The following is an 18212-nucleotide window of genomic DNA, read 5'->3' as shown; positions in this document are numbered from 1 at the left end:
TAGAGCACAAACATTGTGTTTCCACCTCTGTGTGCAGGAGTGTCCAAAGTGCAACCTGCGGACCAGTTTGGTCTCCCAGAATGTGAGTACATTTCCAGTTACATCCCTAACACAAAATGCATCAAAGTGACCACCTCCTTAATTTTTTCTGTAAGCAGTGCGTAATTATATGTACCGTATTTTTCGGAGTATAAGTCGCTCCGGAGTATAAGTCGCACCGGCCAAAATGCATAATAAAGAAGGGAAAAAACATATATAAGTCGCACAGGAGTATAAGTCGCATTTTTTTGGGAAATTTATTTGATAAAACCCAACATCAAGAATAGACATTTGAAAGGCAATTTAAAATAAATAAAGAATAGTGAACAACAGGCTGAATAAGTGTACGTTATATGACGCATAAATAACCAACTGAGAACGTGCCTGGTATGTTAACGTAACATATTATGGTAAGAGTCACTCAAATAACTATAACATATAGAACATGCTATACGTTTACCAAACAATCTGTCACTCCTAATCGCTAAATCCCATGAAATCTTATACGTCTAGTCTCTTACGTGAATGAGCTAAATAATATTATTTGATATTTTATGACAATGTGTTAATAATTTCACACATAAGTCGCTCCTGAGTATAAGTCGCACCCCCGGCCAAATTATGAAAAAAACTGCGACTTATAGTCCGAAAAATACGGTACATGTATTTTTCATCAGTTTTTATGAGTCCTTTCTTTTTGCAGTATATTTCATTAGTATTTATTGTTGTAATCAGTCTGACCTAAGCCTTGATAATAATCTTTGTGATCAACACATGCTTTCATATCATTTGACAAGGTTGTAAACTGTAAGTGTATTAGAAAGGATTAATGAATGTGATTGAATTCAATAGTTAGATTACTAATTCGGTGTTAATATCTGAGTGGGCCATGCGGAAAAGTTGGGCCCCAAAATCAAAAAAGTTAAAGGAGAGCTACACTTTTTTGGGGTATTTTGCTTATCGTTCACAATCATTATGAAAAAATGACGACGGATGGAGGTTTTTTTGGTTTTTATTAGAGATGTCCGATAATGGCTTTTTTGCTGATATCCGATATTGTCCAACTCTTAATTACCGATACCGATATCAACCGATACCGATATATACAGTTGTGGAATTAACACATTATTATGCCTAAATTTGTTGCGATGCCCCGCTGGATGCATTAAACAATGTAACAAGGTTTTCCAAAATAAGAGAACAACTTCAACTCAAGTTATGGAAAAAAATGCCAACATGGCACTGCTATATTTATTATTTAAGTCACAAAGTGCATTATTTTTTTAACATGCCTCAAAACAGCAGCTTGGAATTTGGGACATGCTCTCCCTGAGAGAGCATTAGGAGGTTGAGGTGGGCAGGGTTGAGGTGTGTGGGGGAAGGGGTATATTGTAGCGTCCCGGAAGAGTTAGTGCTGCAAGGGGTTCTGGGTAATTGTTCTGTTGTGTTTATGTTGTGTTACGGTGCGGATGTTCTCCCGAAATGTGTTTGTCATTATTGTTTGGTGTAGGTTCACAGTGTGGCGCATATTTGTAACAGTGTTAAAGTTGTTTATACGGCTACCCTTAGTGTGACCTGTATGGTTGTTGACCAGGTATGCCTTGCATTCACTTGTGTGTGTGTCAAAAGCCGTAGATATTACGTGATTGGGCCGGCACGCAAAGGCAGTGCCTTCAAGGTTTATTGGCGCTCTGTACTTCTTCCTATGTCCATGTACACAGCGGCGTTTTAAAAAGTCATACATTTTACTTTTTGAAACCGATACCGATCATTTTGAAACCGATACCGATAATTTCCGATATTACATTTTAAAGCATTTATCAGCCGACAATATCGGACTGCCGATATTATCGGACATCCCTAGTTTTTATGCATTCTAACTTGTAAATAAAAGTCCGCTTAGAGCGAAGCCAATGGGATCGCCTCCATTTCGCCCATAAAATCCAATAAATACTCCATTTACATTTCGTGATTTGAATATTAACCAAGTATTAATGATATTATTATTATAAGCGCCATGATCACTTCCGTGTTTTCATCATCGAGTGGTCTGCTGCTTTCTCGCTCCCTGTAAGTTCATTATAGATCATAAATCATGCATCTCACCTGGACAGGAGAAGTCTGAGTAAGTATTCCGACAAGTTGGTACACTTTGACAGCCATTTAGGACTCGAAAATGGCCAGAACGACACAAAAAGACGCCTTTTTGTGATGTTTTATTATGTTTGTGTCATGATCCGTGGTCCGGATCATGTTTGCGTTATGTTCTGTTAGTTTAACTCCATAGTTCCTGTTTTTTGTGCACTCTTGTTTGTTTTGGTTGCCATGGTGGCATATGATTTTCACCTGCCGCTGGTTTTCGGACGCTCACCTGGCTCTAATCAAGAGACTATTTAAACCGCCTTTGCCAGTCAGTCGGCATGGCGTCATTGCTCGTTTCAGGTCTGATTTTATAGTTATGCTAGTTATTGGTTTCATGCCACAGTTTCATGCTGTTCTATGCCATAGTTCATGTTAGTTGTTTCATTCCACAGTTTCATGTTGTTCTATGCCATAGTTCATGTTAGTTGTTTCATTCCACAGTTTCATAGTTGTTCCATGCCATAGTTCATGTTAGTTGTTTCATGCCACAGTTTCATAGTTGTTCCATGCCATAGTTATGTTAGTTGTTTGTTTCTTGCTATGCTATAGTTTATGCTAGTTTGCTTTACGCTATTGTCACGCAACCCTCTATGTAAGTCTTGTTTATTTCATGCCACAGTTAGAGAGTTTTTGCCTGTTATTTCTTAGTTAGATTAATAAATATGTTCCTACCTGCTAGCCTTGTTCGGAATCAAATCAAATCAAAACAACTTTATTTATAAAGCACATTTAAAATTTACCACAGGAGTAGCCAAAGTGCTGTACAATGGGCAGGTTCAAAGATGATACGGAATAGTCCGTTTGCATCCCGGGAGAACAAACCTCGCAGTAAGCTGCGACCCCCCCGTTATGACAGTTTGTTGGCTAAGTCTGCAGTGAGTAATAATCAGTGATGAAGGAAAAAAAAGCTAACGTTGTGATGCGTTTTTAAAATCAATGCTCCGCGTATGCTTAAAATTATAAAAATACGTAAATGTTAAATGTTACATATTTACTACATTACATTTGTACTTACACCCTAATGGAGGTGTTTGGATGGGTTTTTTTTTTAAGGGCTTTATAGGCGGGATTATGCAGCTCCCATAGGCTCCATGGTAGCAAAGTTTTGATCACATTTAGATATTGTGAACGATGGGACTTTTTTGGGGGATTTTACCTATTTAAGGACCCCTGCTTTACAGGACAAGCCAGTTAAAAACAGGTAAGAACGGGGTAAAAAAATATATATATATGGATATGAAAACTAGGGATGTCCGATAATATCGGACTGCCGATATTATCGGCCGATAAATGCTTTAAAATGTAATATTGGAAATTATGGGTATCAGTTTCAAAAAGTAAAATGTATGACTTTTTAAAACGCCGCTGTGTACACGGACGTAGGGAGAAGTACAGAGCGCCAATAAACCTTAAAGGCACTGCCTTTGCGTGCCGGCCCAGTCACATAATATCTACGGCTTTTCACACACACAAGTGAATGCAAGGCATACTTGGTCAACAGCCATACAGGTCACACTGAGGGTGTCCGTATAAACAACTTTAACACTGTTACAAATATGTGCCACACTGTGTGGGTTCAAACAAGAATGACAAACACATTTTGGGAGAACATCCGCACCGTAACACAACATAAACAATACCCAGAACCCCTTGCAGCACTAACTCTTCCGGGACGCTACAATATACACCCCCGCTACTCCCATCCCCCCCACCTGAACCTCCTCATGCTCTCTCAGGGAGAGCATGTCCCAAATTCCAAGCTGCTGTTTTGAGGCATGTTAAAAAAAAGAATGCACTTTGTGACTTCAATAATAAATATGGCAGTGCCATGTTGGCATTTTTTTCCATAACTTGAGTTGATTTATTTTGGAAAACCTTGTTACATTGTTTAATGCATCCAGCGGGGCATCACAACAAAATTAGGCATAATAATGTGTTAATTCCACGACTGTATATATCGGTATCGGTTGATATCGGTATCGGTAATTAAGAGTTGGACAATATCGGAATATCAGATATCGGCAAAAAAGCCATTATCGGACATCTCTACACAAAATGCATCAAAGTGACCACCTCCTTAATTTTTTCTGAAATCAGTACGTAATTATATGTACATGTATTTTTCATCAGTTTTTATGAGTCCCTTCTTTTGCAGTATATTTCATTAGTATTTATTGTTGTAATCAGTCTGACCTAAGCCTTGATAATAATCTTTGTGATCAACACATGCTTTCATATCATTTGACAAGGTTGTAAACTGTAAGTATATTAGAAAGGATTAATGAATGTGATTGGAATCAATAGTTAGATTACTAATTCGGTGTTAATATCTGGCATAATAATGTGTTAATTCCACGACTGTAAATATCGGTATCGGTTTATATCGGAATCGGTAATTAAGAGTTGGACAATATCGGAATATCGGATATCGGCAAAAAAGCCATTATCGGACATCTCTAATGAAAACAGTTAAAAAGAAACTCTTATCTAAAAACAATGTGTGTTGCAAGTCAGTTTGAGCAAGTATGTTTTTAGTTAGGATTCAAAAGCGTCAAGCTCCGTGATGGCTCGCAACTCAGGAGGTAGTTAGTTGCATAACTTAGGGGCAGAAGCGGCAAAAGAACAATCACTCCATGTTTTTATATCTAGTCCTTAGTACGTCCAAAGATGTGACGTGACGTAAATTATATAGCGCTTTTCTCTCGCGTTTCAAAGCGCTTTACATAGGGAAACCCATTGTCTACAGCTTTAAGCTCCATTTAAACGGGCGGGGTTGGCACTGGGAGCAGGTGGGTAAAGTGCCTTGCCCAAGGACACAACGGCAGTGACTAGGAAGGTGGAAGCGGGGATCGAATATGGAACCTTCAATTTGCTGGCACGGCTGCTCTACCAACTGACCCAGACGTGTGCAAGGATGAGCGCAGCGTCCTGAGTGGGTGGCGAACGGTTAAAATGTCAGCAAAGTATGCTGGGGCCAGACCATTCATGGCCTTAAAAACATTAAAAAAAAGGACTTAAAATGTATTCTAAAACAGAAAGGAGAATCGGAGTGCTATGCGCATGTTTTGGAGCGTTGATGAGGAGGCGAGCAGCTGCATTTTGTACTAACTGGAGCTTGTGGAGGAGTGACTGATTTATTCCACTATAGAGGGCATTACAGTAGTCCAGTCTTGAGCTGATGAAAGCATGAATGGCTTTTTCAAGGTCCGCCTTCTGCAGAAAGGCTTCACTTTTATCAAGAGCCTCAGCTGGCAAAAAACAAAAAAAACCAAAACCCTGCTCTGACCACTGAATTCATTTGTTTGTCAAAGTTAAGGCTTGGGAGGACAACGCAGCAATATCAACACCATATTAGAGCTATTCACTTGTTTACTTTCTCTCTCAACTTGTAAACAACTTAAGAGTGTTTTGAGATAAGACCTGCTTCTCGGCTAATTGTTTTCGGTTGCATGCAAAATTGTAGTTGCAAGCATCCCCATCATTAGGTTGGTGTCGCAAATGTCACAGTGAACTCCGTAAATTCCGACCAAAACATGCGGTCTTACTCACGAGCATTAGCTTATAGCTAGAGTTTGACATAACTTTGTTTTCCAACCACGGGAAGAAAAGATAGTCTGAAAGAATAATATAGATAATAAAGAAAAAATATGACCAATTTAGCTAATCTGCACCATGCCAACGTCAGCCAACAATGTTAAACAATGTTACCCATGAAAATATGGAGAAGCTGCTGATGGTGTGTTTGATGGAAAAACAATCCTAAGGCCATATCATAGAAATCCACTCTCCAAGGTAAATGCTGTACATTATTTTTTATATTACTTCATAAAACTAGTGTAGTTGTTAGGACACCATTCTATTGTATTGTTTTTATACAATATTTCTTATCTAAAAGTGTGTTTTACTTTTTAAAAGGCACGTTACTTGGCGTCAAGCACCAATTAAATTGATATCGATTCATTCCAATGGCAGACAATTTAAGTTACAAGTGTTTTGAGTTAGGAACTCGGTTGGTAGAGTGGCCGTGCCAGCAACTTGAGGGTTGCAGGTTCGATCCCCGCTTCCGCCATCCTAGTCACTGCTGTTGTGTCCTTGGGCAAGACACTTTACCCACCTGCTCCCAGTGCCACCCACACTGGTTTAAATGTAACTTAGATATTGGGTTTCACTATGTAAAGCGCTATATAAATATAATTCACTTCACTTAATTCACTAACTCTATCACAGAATTAATTAGGCTCATAAGTTGAGGTACTACTGAGCGGAGACCTGCCTGGCGCTGAATACAATTTGAAGAGGAACTACACTCTTTTTGGGAATTTTGCCTATCGCTCACAATTATTATGAGCCACGTAAATAAGAACGCCCACAAAACGGCGCATCCTGAAGCGACTGTCAGAAAGCGACTTGAAAATGTTCTGTAAAACATAATCTATGCAACATTTTGACCAAAGAACCACCATTACATGTTATGTAGACTACAAGGAAGTGTTTTCCATTTAGAAAAAAAATCATAATACGACCCCTTTAAAGGCCTACTGAAATGAAATGTTCTTATTTAAATGGGGATAGCAGATCCATTCTATGTGTCATACTTGATCATTTCGCGATATTGCCATATTTTTGCTAAAAGGATTTAGTAGAGAACATCGACGATAAAGTTTTGGTCGCTGATAAAAAAGCCTTCCCTGTACCGGAAGTAGCGTGACGTCGCAGGTTGAAGGGCTCCTCACATTTGCACATTGTTTACACCAGCAGCGAGAGCGATTCGGACCGAGAAAGCGACGATTACCCCATTCATTTGAGCCAGGATGAAAGATTCGTGGATGAGGAACGTGAGAGTGAAGGATTAGAGTGCAGTGCAGGACGTATCTTTATTCGCGCTGACCGTAACTTAGGTACAAGGGTTCCTTGGATTCCACACTCTCTCCTTTTTCTATTGTGGATCACGGATTTGTATTTTAAACCACCTCGGATACTATATCCTCTTGAAAATGAGAGTCGAGAACGCGAAATAGACATTCACAGTGACTTTTATCTCCACGACAATACATTGGCGAAGCACTTTAGCTACGGAGCTAACGTGATAGCATCGTGCTAACTGCATATAGAAACAGACGAAATAAGCCCCTGACTGGAAGGATAGACAGAAGATCAACAATACTATTATTACTATTAAACCCTGGACCTGTAACCACACGGTTAATGCTGTACCGCCTGGCGAAGCCTCGCAATGATGTTGCTAACGATGCCATTGAAGCTAACTAAGCTACGGGACCTCGACAGGGCTATGCTAAAAACATTAGCTCTCCACCTACGCCAGCTTTCATCTGCTCATCACGACCCGTGCTCACCTGCGTTCCAGCGATCGACAGCGCGACGAAGGACTTCACCCGATCATCGATGCGGTCGGCGGCCCGGAGACGGAGGAAGTCAAGGTGAGGACATCGGCGCGGCGGCGGGCGTTGTAGCTTTCGACGACAACCCGGCCGCCATCAGAGTCGGCAAGAAACATATATTTCCCCAAAGTTACGTACGTGACATGCACATAGCGCCACACACGTACGGGCAAGCGATCAAATGTTTGGAAGCCAAAGCTGTAGCGCGTCTGCTATCCAACTCAAAGTCCTCCTGGTTGTTGCTGCAGCCAGCCGCTAATACACCGATCCCACCTACAGCTTTCTACTTTGCAGTCTCCATTGTTAATTGAACAAATTGCAAAAGATTCACCAACACAGATGTCCAGAATACTGTGGAATTTAGCGATGAAAACAGACGATTTAAGCTGGCGACCGTGATATTCCAAAATGTCTCCTTCAACCCTTGACGTCACGCGCAAACGTCATCATACATAGACGTTTTCAGCCGGAAGTTTCACGGGAAATTTAAAATTGCACTTTATAAGTTAACCCGGCCGTATTGGCATGTGTTGCAATGTTAAGATTTCATCATTGATATATAAACTATCAGACTGCGTGGTCGGTAGTAGTGGGTTTCAGTAGGCCTTTAATGCGCCTTATGAGTATAGACCTGAATAGACCCGCTCATCGGAGTGCGCCTTATAATCCGGTGCGCCCTATTATCCGAGAAATACGGTATTTCAATGATTTGACATTCTGAAATATTATCAATAGCAAGTTTTTTTTCCCACTTTGTAATGCAAGTTCTTCACCACGTACACTGCTAGTCCTCCTCCGTGCCTGCGAATACATAATGAATACAATATTAAGTAAGCATTAGCAAAAGTAGTCCACGGGAATGGCGCACGTTCTACGTCAACGAAGGCTGACAAAGAGACGACGGATCACTGCAGAACATTTCAATCCAGCCATAGTCACCGAAGTGGAAGTTAATGCGGCGAGGCGGAATTAGTGACATCTTCTTATCTCTTTTCTTTCTTTTTTCTATTAAAGATGATTGCCCTCCACTGTGATCAATCTCTTTAAGTGTGTCTCAGGCTTTCCATTTGGCTGTCACCCTGCATTTGCGTCCTATCTTTTAAGAGACCTGCCAAGCCTGCCGGAGGTGTGCCGCTCTCTGATGCTCAAAGATGGCGGAGGTGTCACAACGGAGCAGTCGCGCCGGCTGATGGCTTTTAGGGTGTAGGAAAACACTTTGTACTGTAGAAGTCAGACAGTAGAAGGATGTACTGTAAATAATACTATTGTCAATTATCAAAGAAACGGCGTGGCGAAGTTGGTAGAGTGGCCGTGCCAGCAATCGGAGGGTTGCTGGTTACTGGGGTTCAATCCCCACCTTCTACCATCCCAGTCATGTCCGTTGTGTCCTTGGGCAAGACACTTCACCCTTGCTCCTGATGGCTGCTGGTTAGCGCCATCAGTGTGTGAATGTGTGTGTGAATGGGTGAATGTGGAAATAGTGTCAAAGCGCTTTGAGTACCTTGAAGGTAGAAAAGCGCTATACAAGTATAACCCATTTATCATTTATTTATAAATTCAACAGTGTTACGTCAAACGGAACAAAAAACATGTCAAGTTATACTTTCTTCAAGTTGTAGGTGAAGTAGTGATGTTATTATCATATTCCGCCATATTTATTGTCTTAGATTTTGGTAAAAAGCTTTCTAAAATATACTTTCATAGAGCATATTTCATGACAGTTTTTGTGCCATAACTCGGGATGGGAATTTATAAGGTTTTTCCGGTTCCAATTTCACTTTCCATTCGGCTTAACGCAGTGGTTCTTAACCTTGTTGGAGGTACCGAACCCCACCAGTTTCATATGCACATTCACCGAACCCTTCTTTAGTGAAAAATAAAATGTTTTATTTTTTCAAATTCAAGACAAAGTTATGTTTTTGGTAACACTTTAGTATGGGGAACATATTCTAAGTAACAAAGACTTAAAGGCCTACTGAAACCTACTACTACCGACCACGCAGTCTGATAGTTTATATATCAATGATGAAATCTTAACATTGCAACACATGCCAATACGGCCGGGTTAACTTATAAAGTGACTTTTAAAACTTCCCGGGAAATATCCGGCTGAAACGTCGCGGTATGATGACGTATCCGCGTGACGAAGTCAGAGTAACGGAAGTTATGGTACCCGTAGAATCTTATACAAAAAGCTCTGTTTTCATTTCATAATTCCACAGTATTTTGGACATCTTTTGCAATTTGTTTAATGAACAATGAAGGCTGCAAAGAAGACAGTTGTAGGTGGGATCGGTGTATTAGCAGCGGACTACAGCAACACAACCAGGAGGACTTTGTTGGAGCGCTAGCCGCGCTAGCCGCCGACCTCACCTTGACTTCCTACGTCTCCGGGCCGCCAAACGCATCGGGTGAAGTCCTTCGTCCTTCTGCCGATCGCTGGAACGCAGGTGAGCACGGGTGTTGATGAATAGATGAGGGCTGGCTGGCGTAGGTGGAGAGCTAATGTTTTTAGCATAGATCTGTGAGGTCCCGTTGCTAAGTTGCTAAGTTAGCTTCAATGGCGTCGTTAGCACAGCATTGTTAACCTTCGCCAGCCTGGAAAGCATTAACCGTGTATTTACATGTCCACGGTTTAATAGTATTGTTGATTTTCTATCTATCCTTCCTTCTATCCTTTATTTTTTTGTTTCTATATGCAGTTAAAGCACGATGCTATCACGTTAGCTCGTAGCTAAAGCATTTCGCTGATGTATTGTCGTGGAGATAAAAGGCACTGAATGTCCATTTTGCGTTCTCGACTCTCATTTTCAAGAGGATATAGTATCCGAGGTGGTTTAAAATACAAATCCGTGATCCACAATAAAAAAAGGAGAGTGTGGAATCCAATGAGCCAGCTTGTACCTAAGTTACGGTCAGAGCGAAAAAAGATACGCCCATCACTGTCTCTCAAGTCCTTCACTGTAACGTTCCTCATCTACGGATCTTTCATCCTCGCTCAAATTAATGGGGTAATAATCACTTTCTCGGTCCGAATCTCTCTCGCTCCATTGTAAACAATGGGGAATTGTGAGGAATACTAGCTCCTGTGACGTCACGCTACTTCCGGTACAGGCAAGGCTTTTTTTTTAATCAGCGAGCAAAAGTTGCGAACTTTATCGTCGATTTTATCTATTAAATCCTTTCAGCAAAAATATGGCAATATCGCGAAATTATCAAGTATGACACATAGAATGGATCTGCTATTCCTGTTTAAATAAAAAAAAATCATTTCAGTAGGCCTTTAATTTAGAGTTATTTGGACACTAGGGGAACATATTCTAAGTAATAAAGACTTAATTTAGATTTATTTGGTTAGGGTTAGGGTTATAATAAGGCCATGCCGAATAAGGCATTAATAAGTACTTAATAATGACTAGTTAAGAGCCAATATGTTACTAATTTGCATGTTAATAAGCAACTAATTAATGGTGAATATGTTCCCCATACTAAAGTGTTACCATGTTTTTTTACTGGTGCACAAAATGAACCATGCATGAACATCACCTTGTTCAAACAACAAAACCAACACAGTGCATAAACTCACAACAAATTACACACCTGCAAATCAGTCTGACTTCTGCTGTTGCCGTATCCGTAATACGCCGATAGGGAGAAGTTTTTATTTACACGATGAGTCGGGTGTGTTTTGACCTCCGCCGAACCACCTGAGCCCGACTCACCGAACCCCTAGGGTTCGATCGAACCCAGGTTAAGAACCACTGGCTTAACGATTCGTTTTTTCTTGGTTCTCTTATTCATAGGCGCCAAAGCACCCACGTGGGATTGATGGCAACTTTGATTCTTTCAAATAATTTTTGAAAAATCAATGTTGTTGTTAATTTCGTGGCGAGTTTGGTATGTTTTACATAATTAAAAAAAGTCATGAATCATATAGTCTTTATAAATAACAAAGTCTAACCAAGATTTCATTGTGCCCGGTAATGAACTGATGACACAATCATCTTGACTTTGAACACACTGCACACACGTGAATGAAGTGCCGTACATGTACATGTCACACTAAAAGTGGCAGTATGAACAATGCCAACACTGTCATAAACATGTGCCACATAGTGAAACCACACTAAACAACAAAGACAAACACATTTTGGAAGAATATTTGCACCGTAACCGAACATAAACACTACAGAACAAATTCCCAGATTTCCCTGCAGCGCCAACTTTTCCGGGACGCTACAATATAAACAAACGCCATTGGTGGATCTACACCTAACATCCACTGTAATGATACCACGTACAATAGCGTGTCTAGTCGATACTACTATGATTACATCGATATTTTTTAACATCACAAAATGTATATTATGTTCATAAACTCAAGAAATATGTCCCTGGACTCTGAATATGACCAATGTATGATCCTGTAACTACTTGGTATCGGATTGATACCCAAATTTCTGGTATCATCCAAAACTAATGTAAAGCATCAAACAACAGAAGAATAAGTGATTATTACATTTTAACAGAAGTGTAGATTTAACATGTTGAAACAGAAATATTAACAGTAAATGAACAAGTAGATTAATAATTCATTTTCTACCACTTGTCCTTAATAATTTTGACAAAAAATAGAATGATAAATGACACAATATGTTACTGCATATGTCAGCAGACTAAATAGGAGTCTTTGTTTGTTTACTTACTACTAGAAGACAAGTTGTCTAGTATGTTCACTATTTTATTCAAGGACTAAATTACAATAATAAACATATGTTTAATGTACCCTAAGATTTGTTTGTTAAAATATTCGGCAATAATGACATTTTTTGTGGTCCACTTTATTTAGAAAAGTACCGAAATACTTTTGGTACCGGTACCAGTACCAACATATTGGTATCGGGACAACACTAATACACACACACCGAGCACCCACTTGTAGAAATGTAGATCGGCGCCTATGATCTTATTGATTCTTATTTGGGGAAAAAAGAGAACAAAAGCATCAGTTTTTTTGTTTAGTTTAGAGCAGTGGTTCTTAAACTATGTTCACCAAGTAGCACTACAATGTTCTCATCTCAGTGAGGGACTTGGAGACTAAACATCACGCTAAACTCTATCCATAATGAACACATGAGCCGTCCATACTTGCCAACTCTCCCAAATTTCCTGGGAGACTCCCGAATGTCAGTGCCTCTCCCGAAAATCTCCCGGGACAACCATAGTCCCGAAAATCTCCCGATTTCCAGCCAGACAACAATATTGGGGGCGTGCCTTAAAGGCACTGCCTTTAAAGGCCTACTGAAACCCACTACTACCGACCACGCAGTCTGATAGTTTATATATCAATGATGAAATCTTAACATTATAACACATGCCAATACGGCCGGGTTAACTTATAAAGTGACATTTTAAATTTGCCGCTAAACTTCCGGTTCGAAACGCCTCTGAGGATGACGTATGCGCGTGACGTAGCCCGGCGAACACGGGTATGCCTTCCACATTGAAGCCAATACGAAAAAGCTCTGTTTTCATTTCATAATTCCACAGTATTCTGGACATCTGTGTTCGTGAATCTGTTGCAATCATGTTCATTGCATTATGGAGAAGGAAGCTGAGCAAGCAAAGAAGAAAGTTGTCGGTGCGAAATGGACGTATTTTTCGAACGTAGTCAGCAACAACAGTACACAGCCGGCGCTTCTTTGTTTACATTCCCGGAAGATGCAGTCAAGATGGAAGAACTCGGATAACAGAGACTCTAACCAGGAGGACTTTTGACTTCGATACACAGACGCCTGTAGAGAACTGGCACAACACAGACTCTTACCAGGATTACTTTGATTTGGATGACAAAGACGCAGACGTGCTACTGTGAGTATGCAGCTTTGGCTTCTAAACATTTGATCGCTTGACCGTATGTGCGCAACTTTTTTTTGCGTATGTACGTAACTTTTTTTAAATATATAAGCTTTATGAACCTTGGGTTAGGTGAACGGTCTTTTGGGCTGAGTGATTGTGTGTGTTGATCAGGTGTTTGAATTGTATTGGCGTGTTCTATGGAGCTAGGAGCTAGCATAGGAGCTAGGAGCTACCATAACAAACACGCAGGTGTTTTTATGCAGGATTAATTTGTGGCATATTAAATATAAGCCTGGTTGTGTTGTGGCTAATAGAGTATATATATGTCTTGTGTTTATTTACTGTTGTAGTCATTCCCAGCTGAATATCAGGTACCGTGAGTATGCAGCCTTGGCTGCTAAACATTTGATAGCTTGACCGTATGTGCGCGTCACGTACGTAACTTTTTAAAAATATATAAGCTTTATGAACCTTGGGTTAGGTGAACGGTCTTTTGGGCTGAGTGATTGTGTGTGTTGATCAGGTGTTTGAATTGTATTGGCGTGTTCTATGGAGCTAGGAGCTAGCAGAGGAGCTAGGAGCTAGGAGCTAGCGTAACAAACACGCAGGTGTTTTTATGCAGGATTAATTTGTGGCATATTAAATATAAGCCTGGTTGTGTTGTGGCTAATAGAGTATATATATGTCTTGTGTTTATTTACTGTTGTAGTCATTCCCAGCTGAATATCAGGTCACCCCCGGCTCTCACAGCATCTTCCCTATCTGAATAGCTTCAACTCCCCACTAGTCCTTCACTTGCACTTTACTCATCCACAAATCTTTCATCCTCGCTCAAATTAATGGGGAAATTGTCGCTTTCTCGGTCCGAATCTCTCTCACTTCATGCGGCCATCGTTGTAAACAATAGGGAACTTTGCGTATATGTTCAACTGACTACGTCACGCTACTTCCGGTAGGGGCAAGCCTTTTTTTTATCAGATACCAAAAGTTGCAATCTTTATCGTCGTTGTTCTCTACTAAATCCTTTCAGCAAAAATATGGCAATATCGCGAAATGATCAAGTATGACACATAGAATAGATCTGCTATCCCCGTTTAAATAAAAAAAATTCATTTCAGTAGGCCTTTAACGTCGTCTCTCACCTGAAAAGGAGACTATTATATATGTCTCCGTTATCCATAGGTTTATCTATAACCCATAAAGTAGGCAGGCACGGAACTATTTTTCAGCGTGTGTTTATTCCAGCCGGCACCGTTAATACACTGACACACAACATCTGGATTCCCACCATGCATTGCTTCAAAACTACGGCAAGTCGTACTATCCAAAATTTCCAGCCGGACAAACAATATTGGGGGCGTGCCTTAAAGGCGCTGCCTTTAGCGTCCTCTCACCTGAAAAGGAGACTATTTATATGTCTCCGTTATCCATAGGTTTATCTATAACCCATAACACGGTGGCCGAATGGATATAGTCACTCAGCAAGTAAGCAGCAAGTACAGTACAATTAGTAGAACTGTGTTTTCATTACTGTACTCTATATATATATATATATATATACATATATATAAATATATGTATATATATATATATATATATATATATATATATATATATATATATATATATATATATATATATATATATATATATATATATATATATATATATATATATATTAGGGCTGTGAATCTTTGGGTGTCCCACGATTCGATTCAAAATCAATTTTTTTTCAATTCAATTTCAATGGCTCAAATTAATGGGGTAATCGTCGCTTTCTCGGGCCGATTGGCTCTCGCTGCTGGTGTAAACAATGGGGAAATGTGACCTGCTACATCACGCTACTTCCGGTACAGGCAAGGCTATTTTTTTTATCAGCGACCAAAAGTTGCGAACTTTATCGTCGATGTTCTCTACTAAATCCTTTCAGCAAAAATATGGCAATATCGCGAAATGATCAAGTATGACACATAGAATGGATCTGCTATCCCCGTTTAAATAAATAAAAATTAATTTCAGTAGGCCTTTCAACTCAGAAGATGACATTTTGTTTTTGAATATTTGGTTTGTCACAAAAGCTGCCTTTTAAATTTATATTTTAGAAGCTTTTTTTTAAATCTAAAGTGGTAAAACTAGCAGTATGTAAAAAGAGTGTAGCACACGTATTCAACACAGCAAAAAATATTTAGTTTGTCGCAAAAACGGCCCTTTAAAAGTATATTTTAGAAGCTTTCGGCGAATAAGGTGGTAAAAAGAGCAGTATGTAAAAAGTCTGTAACACACATTTCCACCCAGAAAATGACGTTTTGTTTTTGAATATTTCGTTTGTGACAAAAACTGCCTTTTAAAAGTATATTTTAGAAGCTTTTGGTGAAATCTACGGTGGTAAAAAAAAACAGTCTGTAATGCACGTATTCAACTCAGAAGATGACATTTTGTTTTGGAATATTTGGTTTGTCATGAAAGGTGCCCTTTAAATGTATATTTTAGAAGCTTTCGGTGAAATCTAAAGTGGTGAAACTAGTAGTATGTAAAAAGAGTGTAGCACACGTATTCAACCCAGCAAAAAATATTTAGTTCGTCACAAAAACTGCCCTTTAAAAGTATATTTTAGAAGCTTTTGGTGAAATAAGATGGTAAAAATAGCAGTATGTAAAAAGACTGTAACACACATTTCCACCCAGAAAATGACGTTTTGTTTTTGAATATTTCGTTTGTGACAAAAGCTGCCTTTTAAAAGTATATTAGAAGCTTTTGGTGAAATCTACGGTGGTAAAAAAAAAACGTCTGTAATGCACGTATTCAACTCAGAAGATGACATTTTGTTTTGGAATATTTGGTTTGTCATGAAAGGTGCCCTTTAAATGTATATTTTAGAAGCTTTCGGTGAAATCTAAAGTGGTAAAACTAGTAGTATGTAAAAAGAGTGTAGCACACGTATTCAACCCAGCAAAAAATATTTAGTTCGTCACAAAAACTGCCCTTTAAAAGTATATTTTAGAAGCTTTTGGTGAAATAAGATGGTAAAAATAGCAGTATGTAAAAAGACTGTAACACACATTTCCACCCAGAAAATTACGTTTTGTTTTTGAATATTTGGTTTGTGACAAAAGCTGCCTTTTAAAGGTATATTAGAAGCTTTTGGTGTAATCTACGGTGGTAAAAAAAAAAAAAAAAGTCTGTAATGCACGTATTAAACTCAGAAGATTACTTCTTTTCTTTTTTGTTTCCGAATATTTGGTGTGTCATGAACAGTTCCCTTTAAATTTATATTTTAGAAGCTTTTGGTGAAATCTAAACTGATAAAACTAGCAGCATGCTAAAAACCTTAAACCCAGCAAACACTTTTTAAAAAAAAATATTTAGTTTGTCACAAAAACTGCCCAGTAAAAGTATATTTTAGAAGCTTTCGGTGAAATATGGTGGTAAAAATAGCAGCATGTAAATAGACGGCAGCACACATTTCCAACCAGAAGATGACATTTTGTTATGGAATATTCGATTTGTCATGAAAGGTGCCCTTTAAATGTATATTTTAGAAGCTTTTGGTGAACTTTAAAGTGGTAAAACTAGTAGTATGTAAAAAGAGTGTAGCACACGTATTCAACACAGCAAAAAATATTTAGTTTGTCGCAAAAACTGCCCTTTAAAAGTACATTTTAGTATGTAAAAAGACATTTCCACCCAGAAGATGACATTTTGTTTTGGAATATTTAGTTTGTGACAAAAGCAGCCTTTTTAAAAAGTATATTTTAGAAGCTTTTGGTGATATTTAAGGTGATAAAATTGGCAGTATGTAAAAAAAACTAGCGGATGTATTCCACCCATAAGACGACATTCGGTTTGGAATATTTTAGTTGCGTCAGAAAAATGTGAAAAATGTTAAAGATGATCTTCACAAGTATATTTTGAAAGCTTTTAGTCAACATAAAAGAAGAAAAATATAGCAGAATAAAAAAAGATGAAGTAGACGTATTCCACCCAGCTTTAGTTATGTGATGTAATATGTCACAAAATCACTTCTTGCATGTGTTCTTTACCGCACAGTTTTTGGTCACGTGACAAAAAGCCCAGTGTGAACGCCAACCAAACCACAACAAAGAGGGCAGCGAGTATCTTTTATAGTTCGAACCACAAGTTTGCACGCACCCCTCGATGTACGCTAAACGTGACCTTGGTGATCCCTCCTCTGTCGCCCAAAAAAAAGTCCCGGTGTCATGTGTTGACTCCCAAACGACACGCCACTGCAGCCCAAATGTACTTTTTACAGCGTGCAGATGAAATACACCACCCAGCTACAGCATCAAATTGCGAGCGGTGTTTACATCCAAATACTCTCCCGGCGAAACGTCCCAAACCTGATGTATAATAATCACATTCGGAGACACTTATTCTTTACCCCACCTTGGTTGTTGTGGCCAAGTCCGAAGTGTCGGGTGACGATGTGAGCCCAGTGGACAGAACAAGGAGGGCTTTCTCCTGCATGGTGGACGGCCTTACAACCAGGCTGGATGATCCCAACTATGGGAAGAAAACACACGAGAGGAGAAGTGAAAATGAAGCTCTTTGTCCAAAGAATGTCGTGGTTGATTTGTGGCTCGCATAAAAAGTTTGACTGTTTTTTTTTTATTGTTGGTTTGTTTTTGTGGCCAGTTTGGTTTTAAATGTGCATATCATCCACATGTGCACGTTGGACACGCTTCTTCTTGACCAGAAATCAAATAAAGAGTTTTTGGGAGATGAATCACCCATTTTGGATATAATAATAATACT

At 39.2% G+C, this 18212-nt stretch overlaps 1 long non-coding RNA gene across 1 annotated transcript in view; it reads right to left on the bottom strand.

Annotated features, from left to right (window-relative positions):
- LOC133639115 (uncharacterized) overlaps positions 1-18212 on the bottom strand; it is an 85247-nt gene that overhangs the window by 21094 nt on the left and 45941 nt on the right. The window contains exon 2 of the long non-coding RNA XR_009823732.1: positions 17844-17960. This is a non-coding gene — a long non-coding RNA (uncharacterized LOC133639115). The remainder of the gene's footprint in view (positions 1-17843; positions 17961-18212) is intronic.

The sequence above is a fragment of the Entelurus aequoreus genome, linkage group LG21 (assembly GCF_033978785.1).
Source record: "Entelurus aequoreus isolate RoL-2023_Sb linkage group LG21, RoL_Eaeq_v1.1, whole genome shotgun sequence".
Taxonomy (NCBI): Eukaryota; Metazoa; Chordata; class Actinopteri; order Syngnathiformes; family Syngnathidae; genus Entelurus; species Entelurus aequoreus.
The sequence above is the reverse complement of the archived record's forward strand: the minus strand, read 5'-3'. Positions and strand labels throughout refer to the sequence as shown.